The 15,463-nt window shown below is 33.6% G+C and overlaps 1 pseudogene; it reads left to right on the top strand.

Annotated features, from left to right (window-relative positions):
- The first annotated feature begins 2,845 nt into the window (after positions 1-2,845).
- Positions 2,846-8,977, top strand: LOC143061993 (prostaglandin E2 receptor EP4 subtype-like; annotated as a pseudogene).
- The last annotated feature ends 6,486 nt before the right edge of the window (positions 8,978-15,463 follow it).

Below are 15,463 nucleotides of genomic sequence, written 5' to 3'. Positions count from 1 at the left end.
CGTACATTTGAATTGTATGATGTTTGAATATGCATTGTAATTGTAATAATAATGATAATATTTGTAAATATTTATAATACAATCTGGCGTCCATCGAGCATGACGGTCTGTCGGCAAACTAACTAAGATTATGTTTGCAATGTTTATATTTGCCACGAGTATGTAAAATGTAGTTGTTGCTTCCAATCAAACACATTTCATTAATCATTAAAGTTATCGACTTTTTCAAAATCCAAGATGGAGGAAGACACCAGCCACTTAACATACATGAAATCTATACTTTTAAACGAGAAGACCTCATTTTGTGTGTCGCTTCTCTTCCTTCTACAATAAATCAATCACCATGCCTCTGTGTCCTATAGGTAACATGCATAGTTGCATTTGTCATCCATTCTTATGATTATTCAGATTGAGTTATTTTGGGAGAAAAACGACAAAAAAGGAGTCCGGATATGATTCCGTCATTAGACTGAATTTTAGTCATTGACAAGACTTCCGGTTTGAAACAACCAATAATATGATAGATAACAAAAATGAAAAATAAATAAGCCAATAAGAGCGTTCTCAATATCATGGTGTTTAAATCGCAAGAACCACAACTATTATACCTCCTTATAGAGGACAATTAATTTTCGCGTTTATCTACATGGAAACTACGATTATACTACTTCAATATATAGAGACTCTGTATTCTGTCTACTGTTTTCTTTGAAATGTTAACGTTTACTATCTAAGAGGTCATACCAGTTACATATATATTAAAATAAGTAAAACATGTGACACAAGTACAACCAATCGTATGAAAGATAACAAAAATGAAAAATAAATAAGCCATTCCGAGCGTTCTCTATATCATGGTATTTAGATCGCAAGAACCACAATTATTATACCTCCTTAGAGAGGAGAATTATTTTCGGCGTTTATCTACATGTAAACTACGATTATACTACTTTAATATATAGCTAGAGACTCTCTGTATTCTGTCAGGGACTTTCTATGTTAGTATAGAAAGTCCCTGATTCTGTCTTCTGTTTTCTTTGAAATGTTTACTATTTAAGGGGTCATGCCACTTGCATATATATTAATAAGTAAATCATGCTCAAATTCATCTAAAACTACCTCGAACATAAACATTAACCTGAAGCAGGACATACGGACGGACGGACGACCGACCGAACGAACGAACGAACGCACGGATGCACAGACTAGAAAACATAATGCCCATAAATGGGGCATAAAAATTTATGGTTGAAAGAGAAAATAGTGATTTGGCAAAAATTAAAGTAAGGTAGAGATAAGAGGGAGGCAGGACCTTTTTCGGGGCGTCGGGATCGGGTGTTTTTAAGCCCGGGATTTGGGGATTGATCCTTACGGAATCCGGGAATATATTTTTCGATTTCGGGATTTCGGGATATGAATTTCTTTAAATTCTGCATCTCGGGATTTCATGATTTTAAGCCCGGGATTTCGGGATCAGGACCCCTCTGACCACCCCTCAAATTAGCCTAAGTCGGTCTTAGTCATTTATACACGATTCATATCCTACTATTGGTATGTTAATAAGGCTCTCAAAAGAATAGACACTGATAGATTGTCCTAGAAGCATATTTTATTAGACTAATAATGGTCTTTATATAAGCAGTTACATTTTTTTCATGTTTGAAACGGTGCAAATTTTTAATTTGATTTGACTTTTACCAAAAGAAGCATTGTAGCAAAGGAGAAGAATAATTGTGGTCTGAGGCAAAAAACACGAAAGTAATTGAATTTAACAGAAAGGAAACAAATATCGGACTTTGGAAAAAGGGAGAGGGCTTTTGATACCTTTTATGAAATTCTCCATACATAATATCTTATACAAAAAAAATCATCCTACAACAGTTTTCAAGCTGTATATGCCCGCGATTTCGCGGGTGCGTTCTAGTATTTATTAATGAACGACATGGATACAGCAATCAAATAATTGCCATTTTCCGATTGGGATTTATACCTTATTTCCGTTTCTATTCAGCATGGGATCTTGTGATTAAAATTAGCAACGCTTTGCAGGTTCCAAAATTAAACAAGGTTGGTAAAAAAAACAACGACAAACTTATATAACATAAATGAGACGGGATCGGAGGGGCCCTGATCCCAAAATCCCGGGCTTAAAACATGAAATCCCAAGTTCCCGAATTTAAAGAAATAACAATCCCGACATCCCGAAATTCGAAAAAAGAATTTCCGGATCCCGAAAGGATCAATCCCGAAATCCCGAATTTAAAAACACCCGATCCCGACGTCCCGAAAAAAGGTCCTGTCTGTCTTATGTGTTGTTCCTTGACGATTTATTTCAAATGTCATTTTAAGTGTTATTATTAATAGTAGAATGTAAACATTCGAATGCTTACAATATGCACATGATCTAAAAAAAAACGTGACTGAGATATTCAGCAAAATTATATGACCTTCCTTATTCTTATGATTATTAACTTACGTAATCAATTAACAAATGTTTAACATGTATTTTTTGTGTTTGCATGTTTAATAGATGCTCCAATAGGATCTTACTTTACAAAAAACGTTTCATGTGTTTCAAGAGCGTTAAAAACTGTCATTATTTGTTATGTTAACGACTTAATTCAAATTTGTATAAGCGTTTAGACTAAATATCGAGTAGAAGATGGCATTGTAAATCCCTTGAGTCTGTGTATCAGCATATTAATCATAACGTATGACAGAAAACAATTATCTCTGGCTAATCTTTGATAATGTTCCCCGCTTAGTTTAAAATGGGTAATAGCAGCGGCATGCCATCGACATCTGACTATGCACCGTTTAGTGTAAATGGTACAAACCGCGACCCTAGCTTCCGAGAAAACACCGGGTTAGTCTCGGCTTTAATGTTTGCATCTGGTCTTCTAGGAAATATGTTAGCTCTCATAGTGTTGATTTATTCTTCATCGGAACATGAAAAGACAATATTTTACCGTCTGGTAGCCGGATTAACGTTACGGATTTAGTTGGGACATCGTTAACGTCACCTGTGGTAATTGCAGTGTATGCAAGTGGCAATGAATGGATTGTCGGAAAGACAATGTGTTACTATTTTGGTTATGTTATGATATTTGCCGGTTATGCTACCATGTTTATTATTTGCAGTATGTCCGTTGAACGTGTTCTTTGTATACGATTTCCATGTTTTTATCGAGCACGGTCATCACCTAAGCACGCTACATTGATACTTACGTTTTGTTAGGCTTTAGCGTCATTCATTGCATCATTTCCATTTTTAGGATTCGGAAAGACGGTGTTGCAGTATCAAAACACGTGGTGTTTCTTTGATTATTACAACACTAATCCAGTGAATAAAGCGTTTAACTATTTCTATGCGATTTTTGCAATTTTGATTATATCTATAACGACTTGTTTCAATTTGACAGCGCTATGCACATTATTGAATAGATGTCGGAATAATGATGCTTTAAAGGGATGCAGACAAAGTTGTAGAAAGTGTCGCAAATCTCACAAATACACTGAATGTCAAATGTTGTCTCAGCTTGCAGGGATAACTGTAGCATTTAGTACCTGTTACATTCCTCTTATGGTAAGTTTTAAAAGCCTCAGTGGACATCATCATTAGGGGGAGGTAACATGGGTTGTTCGAATCTAAAATGTTGTCTGAACCCTCCGAGATAGCTGTTGTAATAAGTACCTGTTGCACTCATCTTATATGGTAAGTTTTGAAAGCCTCAGTTGACATCATCATTTAGGGGGCGGGGGGTGGGGGTAACATGGGTTGTTCGAATCTAAAATGTTGTATGAACTTGGCGGAATAATTGTTGTATTAAGTACCTGTTGCATTCCTCTTATGGTAAGTTCTAAAAACCTCAATGGAAATCATCATTGTTAAGGGTAACGTGCTTTTTTTCCGAATATCACATGTTTATAAGTAAATCAAAAAGAAATCATCCAACTATAGACATTTGAAACCATTTATTTATTTTTCAATGTAACACATCAAGAGGTGAAAAACATATCCAAGTGGTTCGAATAGGAAAAAAAAGGGGTCATATGACTGATATTTCAGTGCACACCAATATAACAAAGAAGATGTGGTATGATTGCCAATGAGATAACTCTCCACCAGAGACCAAACGGCACAGATAGTAACAACTATAAGTAACCGTACTGCCTTCAACAATGAACAAAGCTCATATCGCATAGTCATCTATAAAAGGCCCCGAACCGACAAATGTAAAACCATTCAAGCGAGAAAACTAACGGCTAATTTAGTTTTGGTGGGGTTCGTGTTAATTATTCTTTTTGGGTTTCTATGTTGTGTCATGTGTTCTATTGTTTGTCTTTTTCATTTTCAGCCAGGCGTTGTCAGTTTATTTTGATTTATCATTTTGACTATCTTTCGTCCCTCTTTTATGTTCATACAGAAAAACAAATACGTAACACATTAACAAACGACAACCACTGAGTTACAGGCTCCTGACCGATTTAGGACCAAAAAGTCAAAACATTTGTTATTGTATTTATCTGCTAAAATTTCGAATATATATGAATACGACGAAAGACTGCTTGGTTCATTAAATTAAATGTCTGTGTAATGCAAGACAGTCAATATTAGAAGGATGGCCAATGAAACAATTACATGTACAAGTATCAAAACAAGTACAAACAGAAGTGATTAAGTGTAAATATTTTATAATAAGAAAAGTTATGTATCGACAGTTAACGAACGGTCTGTTATAAAGCGGGAATGATGTATAGATAAAATCTGTAAAAAAAGTATTTAATGGAATAGTACCAAAACTAACATTCTAAAGCCACAATATTGAACGAATGTGATTACCGATTTAAGATAAGGGTTCATTTAGTACTTTCAAAGAAAATCTTTAAATTAAATATTAAAAGGTTTTAGGTGATTGTTAACATGTAAAGTTTGGACGCAGTCTTGTTGAGTGCGTGTCTAACAAGACTAACATAGCACGTACATGCTTCGAGCAGTATATCTGTCAAACAGCAGTAATTTCACATGAACCCTTCTTTTTCTGAATATGAATGTAATATTTGCTACTGGACGTTAAACGACAATTAATTAACTTAATCATATTAACGTACATTTGAGTAACCGTCATTTTCAAACTGAGTGAACATATTTACCTGAGAATATGATAATCTATATTGTCAGAATTATGTGTTCTTTGTTTATTTAATTTCTTTATCATAATGAATGTGCAATTGAAATACAGAAGCTTTGAACTAACCATCGTAGATACCAAGGTAAAACGGCAAATATGCAATTGTTAAGCTAACTGTCAGATAGAAAATGTATTCACGTCTTTGTTAATTACTTATTAAGCTTAGATATTTAGAGAACATGTACAGGGAATGGGCCATTTCAATTAACATCATATATGATCAAGTTATAATAATTGATGATTATTGCTGTTATTTAATAATTGATTATAATCTTTAATTCATAATAAATGTACTTTATTCCGTTCGCACAGTATGGTATCACATGTACAACTCAAAATAGACATGCAACGCGATTAATTACATAATTCAAAAGCATGAAAAGAGTTTTTAAGGATATCGTATCGTAGTCGTTTTTGAGGTTATAGGAAGATTTTTTTCCTGTTTTTTTTTCTCTAAATTATGCTGCGTTCACACGTTATTCGAATGCGCTTCACAGTCAATTCGAATTAAATGTACGTGTGAATGAGGCATAAAACATTGACCCCCCTCAATATTGTTAACTTGGATATAGTCAAAATTTTGTCAATGAAGTCGATGCGGATCATTTACTAATAACATAATCTCTGAAGAGCTTTTCAATCGACCACATACATTTGTAACACAATTATCTGTAAAATGAACATTTCAGACAAAAAACACATAACATAATGAAATACACGCATACAAAACAAACATTATGAGATATAAAAGACTATTTAATGTATTAAGAAGGTATGCATAGTAAGCAGCTTACTTACACAAAATTAAAGAATTAAATGAGCACTAAAACTTTATGTAATTAGGATCTCATCATGTCTTCCAAAACAAATGATTATTTAAAGCAACAAAACCATCTGCATGTACAGCATTATAGTTTAGTTAACTAAAATATCAAAATCGACTGTGCAGATATAACTAACTGCAAATATCCTCCATCATATTAGAAGACGAAAACAAATTTGTTTGTCGTTGAATGACAATAAATACATTAGGAATTATGTCGTTTGAATTGTTTTCACATTTTGCACGTCGGTGTCTTTTAAGGTCGTATATATATTATGGGGTTCTCTCATTGTTGAAGGTCATATAGTGACATATAATTGCTACATGGACTTTATTTGAACTCTCAGACTGTTTGATACTTGTCCCATTGGCAATTATACCACATCTCCTTAACTCTATATCATATTTGCTTTAAACATTAAACTAAATAAAGATTAGATTATTTTATTATACTTTTTACTCTTATGAAAACTTGTTCATCTTTAGAGAACTGAAAAGTGTACATGGTTGTATTGTGTTCCAATATGACCACTCAAATATATATATACTATATGTGACTGTATCTTTCATTAATTTGTAGGATCCTTTACTATCGATAATTTAGCTGATCTGTAAGAATACCATCTTAATGCCTTATATATCATGTACTGTAGTACGACACTAGATTAAAACTGACCTGGAAAGGTTCATTTTTAAGAAGACCAGGTGGTCGTATGGTCTAGCGGGACGGCTACAGTGCAGGCGATTTGGTGTCACGATATCTCAGTAGCATGGGTTCGAATCCCGGCGAGGGAAGAACAAAAAAATTGATAAAGTAAATTTACAGATCTTACATTGTTGGGTTGATGTTTAGACGAGTTGTATATACATAATGTACACAGCCATGTATCACCATCACTGCTGGTGATCCAATGGATAAATCTGTAAAGTTGTCACTGGCGCAGACGTACTTATCAATATATTTTTTTTCTATGACTGTATCTTAAATTAATTTGTAGGATCCTTTACTATGGATAATTTAGCTGATCTGTAAGAATAACATCTTCATGCCTTATATATCATGTACTGTAGTACAACGCTAGATTTAAACTGACGTGGAAAGGTAACTCCCGGCCACCGAAAGCTTCATTTTTAAGAACCCCACGTGGTCGTGAGGTCTAGCGGGACGGCTACAATGCAGACGATTCGGTGTCACGATATCTCAGTAGCATGGGTTCGAATCCCGGCGAGGGAAGAACAAAAAATTGCGTTCGATCTAACATTGTTGAGTTGATGTTTAGACGAGTTGTATATACTATATACATTGATATATACAACTCGTCTATCGACATCACTGCTGGTGATCCGATGGATAAATCTGTTGTAGAGTTGTCACTGGTGCAGACGTACTTATATATATATTTATCCTGATTTAGAGTAATTTCTAGCAATTTGATTGGCTGATATTGTCCTTATAAATTTCAGTACAATTTTTTATCACGTCAATTTGAATTATCTCCCTTATTTATTACGTCAATTGGAATTATAACCCTTATACCATTGACTTAATAAAAGTAATAAAATTTTAGATGCTTTATAGTTCTAATGTTTTAAATTTTTCTCAGTTTCAGATTAAATATCTATAATATATTTGGTTGATATTGTCCTATAATTGAATTTGAATATAATTATGTGTAATATAACAAAATCATGATAAATTCGTTACACAGTGTTCAATTGTCCTAATACGGAATTTATCGGGTCAATAAAATTCATATCGGGTTTGGCTTTGTTTCGGATTTTCAAATATTTCGTCCTTGAGCTCCAGTGAAGAAAAAGTATAATGTGTTGTCGTAATGTAGTTCAGTAGAATTGGTACTGTTGAAGTTATTGTAAATGACCATTGATATATATTATAGTTCGTTTCTGTGTGTGTTACATTTTATTGTTGTGTTTCTGTTGTGTCATATTTCTCATCTTAAATTTGATATGATGCCCTCAGTTTCAGTTTGTAACCCGGATTTGCTTTTTTCCCAATGGATTTATGAATTTCGAATAGCGGTATACTATTGTTGCCTTTATTTAATGTATCATCATGTTCTTTCTTACAGACCCTCTTTGTCAGTTGTACATTCACTATCTATGCATATTGGGAGACATACAACTCTACTATTTATCACCTTTTACTATACCTATACTATTTCAATATTCCAACTAAACTATTATGTAACACACTGTATTGCATTTGTAACAATCAATAGTATTGATGATCTTAACTAATTGGTTTTCTTTTGTAGATAAAGATTCTGATTAATCAAAATGAAGCCTATCCCCGAAACTATGTATCAGATTTCACGGTTATCCGTCTAGCATCTGTTAACCAAATATTAGATCCATGGGTTTATATTCTATTAAGAAGAGAACTTTTATGGAAAGTTATTAGCTGTTTTAAAAAGCGTGACAATAATGACATCATTCCACCCGTTTTTCAGAAAGCAACAAGGAGTCACAATTATGAACAGTCTTTTTGTTCGTTCTGTTTTGATTGTTTATGTGATCCTCATGTTAATTTGAACAATATGGACGCCAAACGGTCCCTCTCTGATCTACGACTATCAATAATAACATCAGTGACACCACCAGATGTCAGAAGAACAATATTAAAAATAGTTTCCGAAGATGCCATTAACGCCTCTAATTGTTCAATCAACAGAAGTTGATAAATTCAGTTACATAAAAAAATCATATTTAAATACTGTAATGCTTCTTTTTCCTAAATGCGGAAGAAAAGCACATAATAATAGTAAATCATTAGCAAAATGTATGCAACAGGCGAGTGTGAATGTTTTAACAAATGACAGACACTATTAAAATAAAACCAAATAAAATGCAAAAATATTGACATTGAATATAAATAAAACCAAATAAAATGCAAAAACATTGACATTGAATATGTATGGAATTTCAGATTTTTTCTTATAGAGATAGGACAATTATAGAGTATCAATTTTGTACTTGTGTATCTGTATAAATCATTGTTAGTTATTAAATTCTTCATAGTTCATGTTAGTTTATCATATGCCTTTTTGCATTTTTGCTTCCAAATTAAAGGAAAAAAACTATGATAATTCGGTACTGTATTGCATGTTGCCTTTTCTCTTAAATTGATGAAACAATTTATCAATTTTGTACTTGTTAATCTATATTAATCATTTTGTTAATTATTAAATTCCTCGTAGTTCAGTTAAGTTTATTACGTGTTTTGTGCTCTTATGCGTCCAATTTAAAAGAAGCACCACGATAGATATGATACAGGAGTTATATTTCTGTTTAAAAAAAACAACGTTCTTTTGGTTCAACAATGTTTAAATTAAGCTGTTGGCAAACACTTGAAGTTCTGTTGTTGATGACGTTAGATATGTTGGCGGCATTTCTCGTTATTTCGTTATTTTCTATCGTTGTTTGAAAACCAAATTGAAAGGAGAAAAATGCCCATATATTTCAACATATACATTAGACAAGTGCAAAGCAATTAACTAATGCACAAACAACAACACTATACAGTCTAGTACATATTTGTTAAGACTACCGGTTAAGAAAATTGTACGTAAACTGTGTGTATTAAATGTTTTATTAAAAGCTATATGTGTTCTCGAATATAAGTGTCTAATATTGAAGTAAACATAATATACTATATAACGCCTCGTTTAATTTTTTTTTCTTTTCCAAATACTGTCATTTAAAAGTAGGGCAGATGGTTGAAATAGACGGAATGTTTTAGAAAGGGGCATTTGTTGCTTAATTCTTGCATACCAAATGGATTCAAACTCTTGGATTTGATTATTTATGTAATGAAACGTAATTCACAACTATCGTAACATATTTAGAACCTTAAAAGGGCATATTGTATGGAATCATTATGAATATCAACTCTTCCTGTGTATTACTGTTTCGACGCCATCTTAATTATTAACCGTCGACATGATCCACAAAAATGTCGATGAAAGCGTGACCCCGTAATCATAATTTAAGGTTTATGATCCCTTCTGTAGCCATTTTTGTACGAACTTTTCAAACTTCAATTGTATCAAAAGTACAGATATAATGAATAATAGAGATAGGCCATTATGTACATATTCTAAGAGGAAACTTGCTGCCAAGCATTATTTTTACTGTTTCATTGCATTTAATACCCTAGTCCCACTAGGCCACGATCGCACTACGATCTGTGAAAAAAATGCAAATATTGATGATCGTGGTACGATCGTGTAGGTCGCAGTAAGGTCGTACCACGGTCGTGGTGAGGTCTTCAAGATCGTGACGAGCGTGGACAACTTTGAACATGTTCAAAACAATCGTGGTGCGGTCGTGGCGAAATCAGGTCGTAGTAGAAGCGTAGTGAGAGCGCACTAAGGTCGTAGTAAGATCGCAAAGGTCGCTGTACAATCGTAGCGAGAGCGTAGCGAAAGCGTGATTCTATTCGGAGAGACAGCGCTACGATCTCACAGCGACGTTATGACGACCTTACTACGACCATCACGTTGTCACCGCGACCCAACTACGCTTCCACTACGACTATACCACGTTTACACCACGCTGTTCAAGACCATAGTACGATTCTAGCACGCCCTTGCCGTCCTCATCACGCTCTTCTTACGACCTTACTACGTTCACACTACGACCATCATTTCTATTGTCATTTTCACATAAAATATATAAAAAACTCCCTAGATTTTGTTTGTCTGAATGTATTTATCCATTTGCTCTAACGCCTCTACCATGCTTCTCGTTTTTATATAGATTAGACCGTTGGTTCTTCCCGTTTAAATTGCTTAACATTAGTATTTTTTGGAGCCCTTTATAGCGTGCTGTTCGGTATGAGCCAAGGCTCCGTATTGAAGGCCGTACCTTGGCCTATAATGGTTTACTTTTATAGATTATTACGTTGATGGAGAGTTGTCTCATTGACACTCAAACCACATCTTCCTATATATATTGACACATCTGTGTCATCTCTGCTATCGTTCACTAAAATATCGTCATTTGAGTTTTATGGACCAGCAATAGGTTGTAATTTAAGTTTGATTGGTCATCTCTTCATGACAAGTATTATACTACTTATGTGTATAGTATCAGTTTAATTGGAGTCTGGAGCTGGCATGTCAGTTAACTGCTAGTAGTCTGTTGTTATTTATGTATTATTGTCATTTTGTTTAATATTTTCTTTAGTCACATCTTCTGACATCAGACTCGGACTTCTCTTGAACTGAATTTTAATGTGCGTATTGTTATGCGTTTACTTTTCTTCATTGATTGGCTAGAGGTATGGGGGAGGGTTGGATCTCACAAACATGTTTAACCCCTCTAATGTTGCGCCTGTCCCAAGTCAGGAGTCTTGTACTATTTTTAATTTTAGTTTCTTGGAGTTTAGTATGGCGTTTATACTTTGCTCCCTCTGCCTCTACATCAACCCCTACCACCACGTCTACGTGTTCTAGTAGATTTTGGTAGCATGAATGTATTGTTTCCGAGAAATCCCCGTTTTAATCAGAAATAGAAAGAATGGAACTATATTGATATGAAACACGATATTGACGGTATTGCTGATAACGTAGAAAGATCGCGGTATGAACGTAGTATAATCGTGGTAAGAACGTGCTATAATCGCAGTAAGATCGTATTGCAATCGGATAACTCGTGGTATGGTCGTAGTGAGAGCGTGAAGAGCGTAGAAAGATCTTTGTAAGAGTAGCGAGGGCCCTCATGGGGTTTTTGATTATGTGATTACTTGGCCGTTTTTTTAATGATTATTTGATTATTAAGCCAAATATTTCATGATTATTTGATTACCTAGGACTGTATTTTTAGTTTATGATTATTTGATTACTAAAGATAAGCAATATTTAATGATTATGTGATTATATTGGCAAAAAAATGGTGATTATGTGATTACTAGGACCCCCCCATGAGGGGCCTCAGTAGTGAGGTCGCAGAATAAGCGCGATGAGAACGTGGTTTAATCGTAGCGGGATCGTTGTAGAAGCGTAATTAGGACGTAGTAGCATCGTGAAAACAACGAAAATTAACATATTCATGCCGTTCATACCGCGACCTCACCACGATCTAAATTTATTGAGCGTGGTGCGATCGTGGTCTAGTGGGACTGGGGCTTAATAGAAAAAGAGGACTTTGTGGCAAATAAATCAAGATTTTTATAGAAAATCAACAGCCTTCAATACAGACATTTTTGTTAAAAAAATTTGAAACATAAATTACTCACTTGATTTTCTATGATGTGCTTGTGTTTATGTTTTACAAAAAGTTCTAAGCAACCTGTAAATTCCAAAACACTACATTTAATAAACTTGTTTTACGGAAATCAATGCTAGCACTGCATGCAATAATCCTATCTATCAGTCATCAAATTGCCCAATATGAGAGTACAAGGATAAAGGCTGTGGATTTTCTATAAAATTTCCATATGTTTAGCATTGAATCAACACATGGGTACTTAATCCTTAAAATATAAAACAAAGGTAAGCACGTTTCCGTGCAACATTATAATGTTATTTTTTTCTCTCTCTTTGATCCAATTTCATACATAAAATACATATAGATTATTCTCATAACATGTACACCTTTTTATTTGTTGCGGGTCACATGTATCATCAATCGGGCTTCCTACTGCTGCTTTCCCTGTTAGTGTTTTGGGTGTTTTTTTAGTTTACATCCATTACAATCAATCACTGGTCAAGATGACTAAAATCACAACATATCTTCTAAGGGTCAAATAAAGGTTGCATGCTTACGCAATTAAACGAGTTCGAATAATTATCCTTCAGGACCATGATATGTCAGCCATGTTAAGAACTTATTTTTATGCCCCGTCGTAGCTAATGGGGGGAAATGAGTAATACTCTTTTAATTGGAGCAAAAGATACCAGAGGGACATTCAAACTCATAGACCGTCATGTTCGTCCTATATCTTAGTTTCCCTTCTCTACCCAAGTTTTCCTAAACCCAATTTTTATGAAACTCGGACATAATGCTGAGAACGAAAACCCTCATTCGAATGTGGACAATGAGTTAATTATCGTTCTAGAGTTATGCCCATTTACAACTTAGAAAATTGCAATTTTGTTCGTTTCCACACTCTTACTAAAGTTTGCCTCATCCAATGTGTTAAGGGACTATTATACAATGATTCAAACCACAACAGAGTTTCAATTTTTGCAGATTCTCACTAACTGTTTTAGAGCTATGCCTCATTTTAACTTTTTCTCTTTTTTTTTTTTTATCTTAATTGTAGCTATACCCTTTTAAGAATGTAGAACGGTTACCACTGGAAATTTCTGGAAATATAAAATATATAAATATGAAGAGAGACAAAACCGCTACAATGTGTACCTCTTAAATTGTAAAAAGTAGGTACACAACTTTAATGTGTGTGCAATCGTTCTGTGATGTTTCGAGAATCGTGATTTAACACAATATGGGGACATGATTACACAAGTACCCACTTCTCCTCGACCGACCATGTGCACTCCAAACAAAACCGAGACAATCGATTATTAACCTAGGGAAAAGTAGACATCCAAAATGTTTACACAGCTTTTTAGTATTTTTTTTCAATGAATTATTTACGATGTATTTATTTGATAATGACTTTTTTTCATTCACAAATTCCGGTTTTAAAGAAATATTGCCAATTTTCTTATCTAATGATGATAACACTGGCAATAACTTTCAAATATCAGTAAAGACAATCAGTATGTATCCAAGGTGTTTGATTATGACATCTACGACCACCTTGTATTCAGATGAAATCTTCACTCTTTTTTTTCAAATAGAAATTTAATAGTATTTGATTTTTTACTATTAATAAATTTGTATTCCGTTTTCAAAATTATAAATAGCACTGATTTAAGGTGATACAATATATATTTGTTAGATTCAATGAAATAGCGATGCGCAAAATCAGAGCTACGTGTATATGTATCTGCCACATTTCACTACAATAGTAATGTTTTTATTTTTGTCGAATCTGTTCTCTTTATATTGTTTGTTGTTTTTTAAACACATTTTAGGCATTCACTGATGGTGCATTTTCTTAAATGTATTTCTCGTCATTTGTGTCATTGTAAAATTAATATGACATAAATTTTAGCCAATATTTGAGGATCCAAAGAGAGGTCTCATAGAATAGTGTACTCTCAATAAATGAATCTTAGATTTCGGAATATAATCACATTTCGTGTCACGGTACTTATCTATCCAAAATTCATGTATTTGGTTTTGATATTATATTTGTTATTCTCATAGGATTTTGTCTAGAGCTTAGTCCGCTTCTGTGTGTGTGTTACATTTTAATGTTGTGTCGTTGTTATCTTATATTTAATGCGTTTCCCTCCGTTTTAGTTTGTTACCCCGATTTTGTTTTTTGTCCATGGATTTATGAGTTTTGAACAGCGGTATACTACTGTTGCCTTTGTTTGCCGTTATTATTATAATTATGAAGAGTTTACGAAATGAGCAGAGTTCTAGAGTAATGTTTAGACAGTTAAAGAGATGAATTTGTGTTCTCTATTACTAGCACAATGTATTTCTCAATGTTGAAAGTCGTACATTTGCCTATAAATGCTTACATCCATTTCACTTGAATTTTGGTGGATCAATCATAAAATATTTTCTTTTTATACACAATCACGTTGTTTGATTTTCGTATTCCAAACGTATATGTAAAGTTTGATTGGCGTGCTCTACATTGAACCATTGAGTGTTCTTTTGATTGTGCCTCTCCAATGTAAACATTAAGTCTGAAACTAAAATACGAATAAACTGAATTCCGAGGAAAATGCAAAACGGAAAGTCCCGAATCAAAAACTCAAAACACATCAAACGAACGGATAACAACTGTCATATTACTGCCTTGGTTCAGGCATTTTCTTATGGAGAAAATGGTGGATTAAACATGGTTTTATAGTTAGCTAAAGCTCTAACTTGTATGATAGTTGCATACAATTCTATTATATTGACAGAGGTTGGTGAACAAAACAAACAGTTATATAATAGGTAAAGATTACAATAAAAGAGCACAACAGTCATCATAGTGTTATAATCTTTAGCACTATACAAACAAAACAATTATGTAACAAAGAAACATTAATAGGCATATATACAAAGAACATTGGCTAAAAATGAAAAGACAAGGACACAAACATTAACCATAGCACAATAACATAATGTATAAGTACAGAGCCACGTCACATGTAACAAAGAAACACATCAAGAAATATAGACAAAGCACGTTAGTAAAAATAAAAGACAAGAATACAAAAAGTATAATATAGAACAATATCACAAAGTAATATTTATAAAGACACACAAAAGAATAACACATTATAATTAAAGATGATAAACAACGTCGGTACATTTGTACCCATAATCTATACTTTAAGACCATTATGTA

Source organism: Mytilus galloprovincialis, chromosome 2 (assembly GCF_965363235.1).
Source record: "Mytilus galloprovincialis chromosome 2, xbMytGall1.hap1.1, whole genome shotgun sequence".
Classification (NCBI taxonomy): Eukaryota; Metazoa; Mollusca; class Bivalvia; order Mytilida; family Mytilidae; genus Mytilus; species Mytilus galloprovincialis.
The sequence above is the reverse complement of the archived record's forward strand: the minus strand, read 5'-3'. Positions and strand labels throughout refer to the sequence as shown.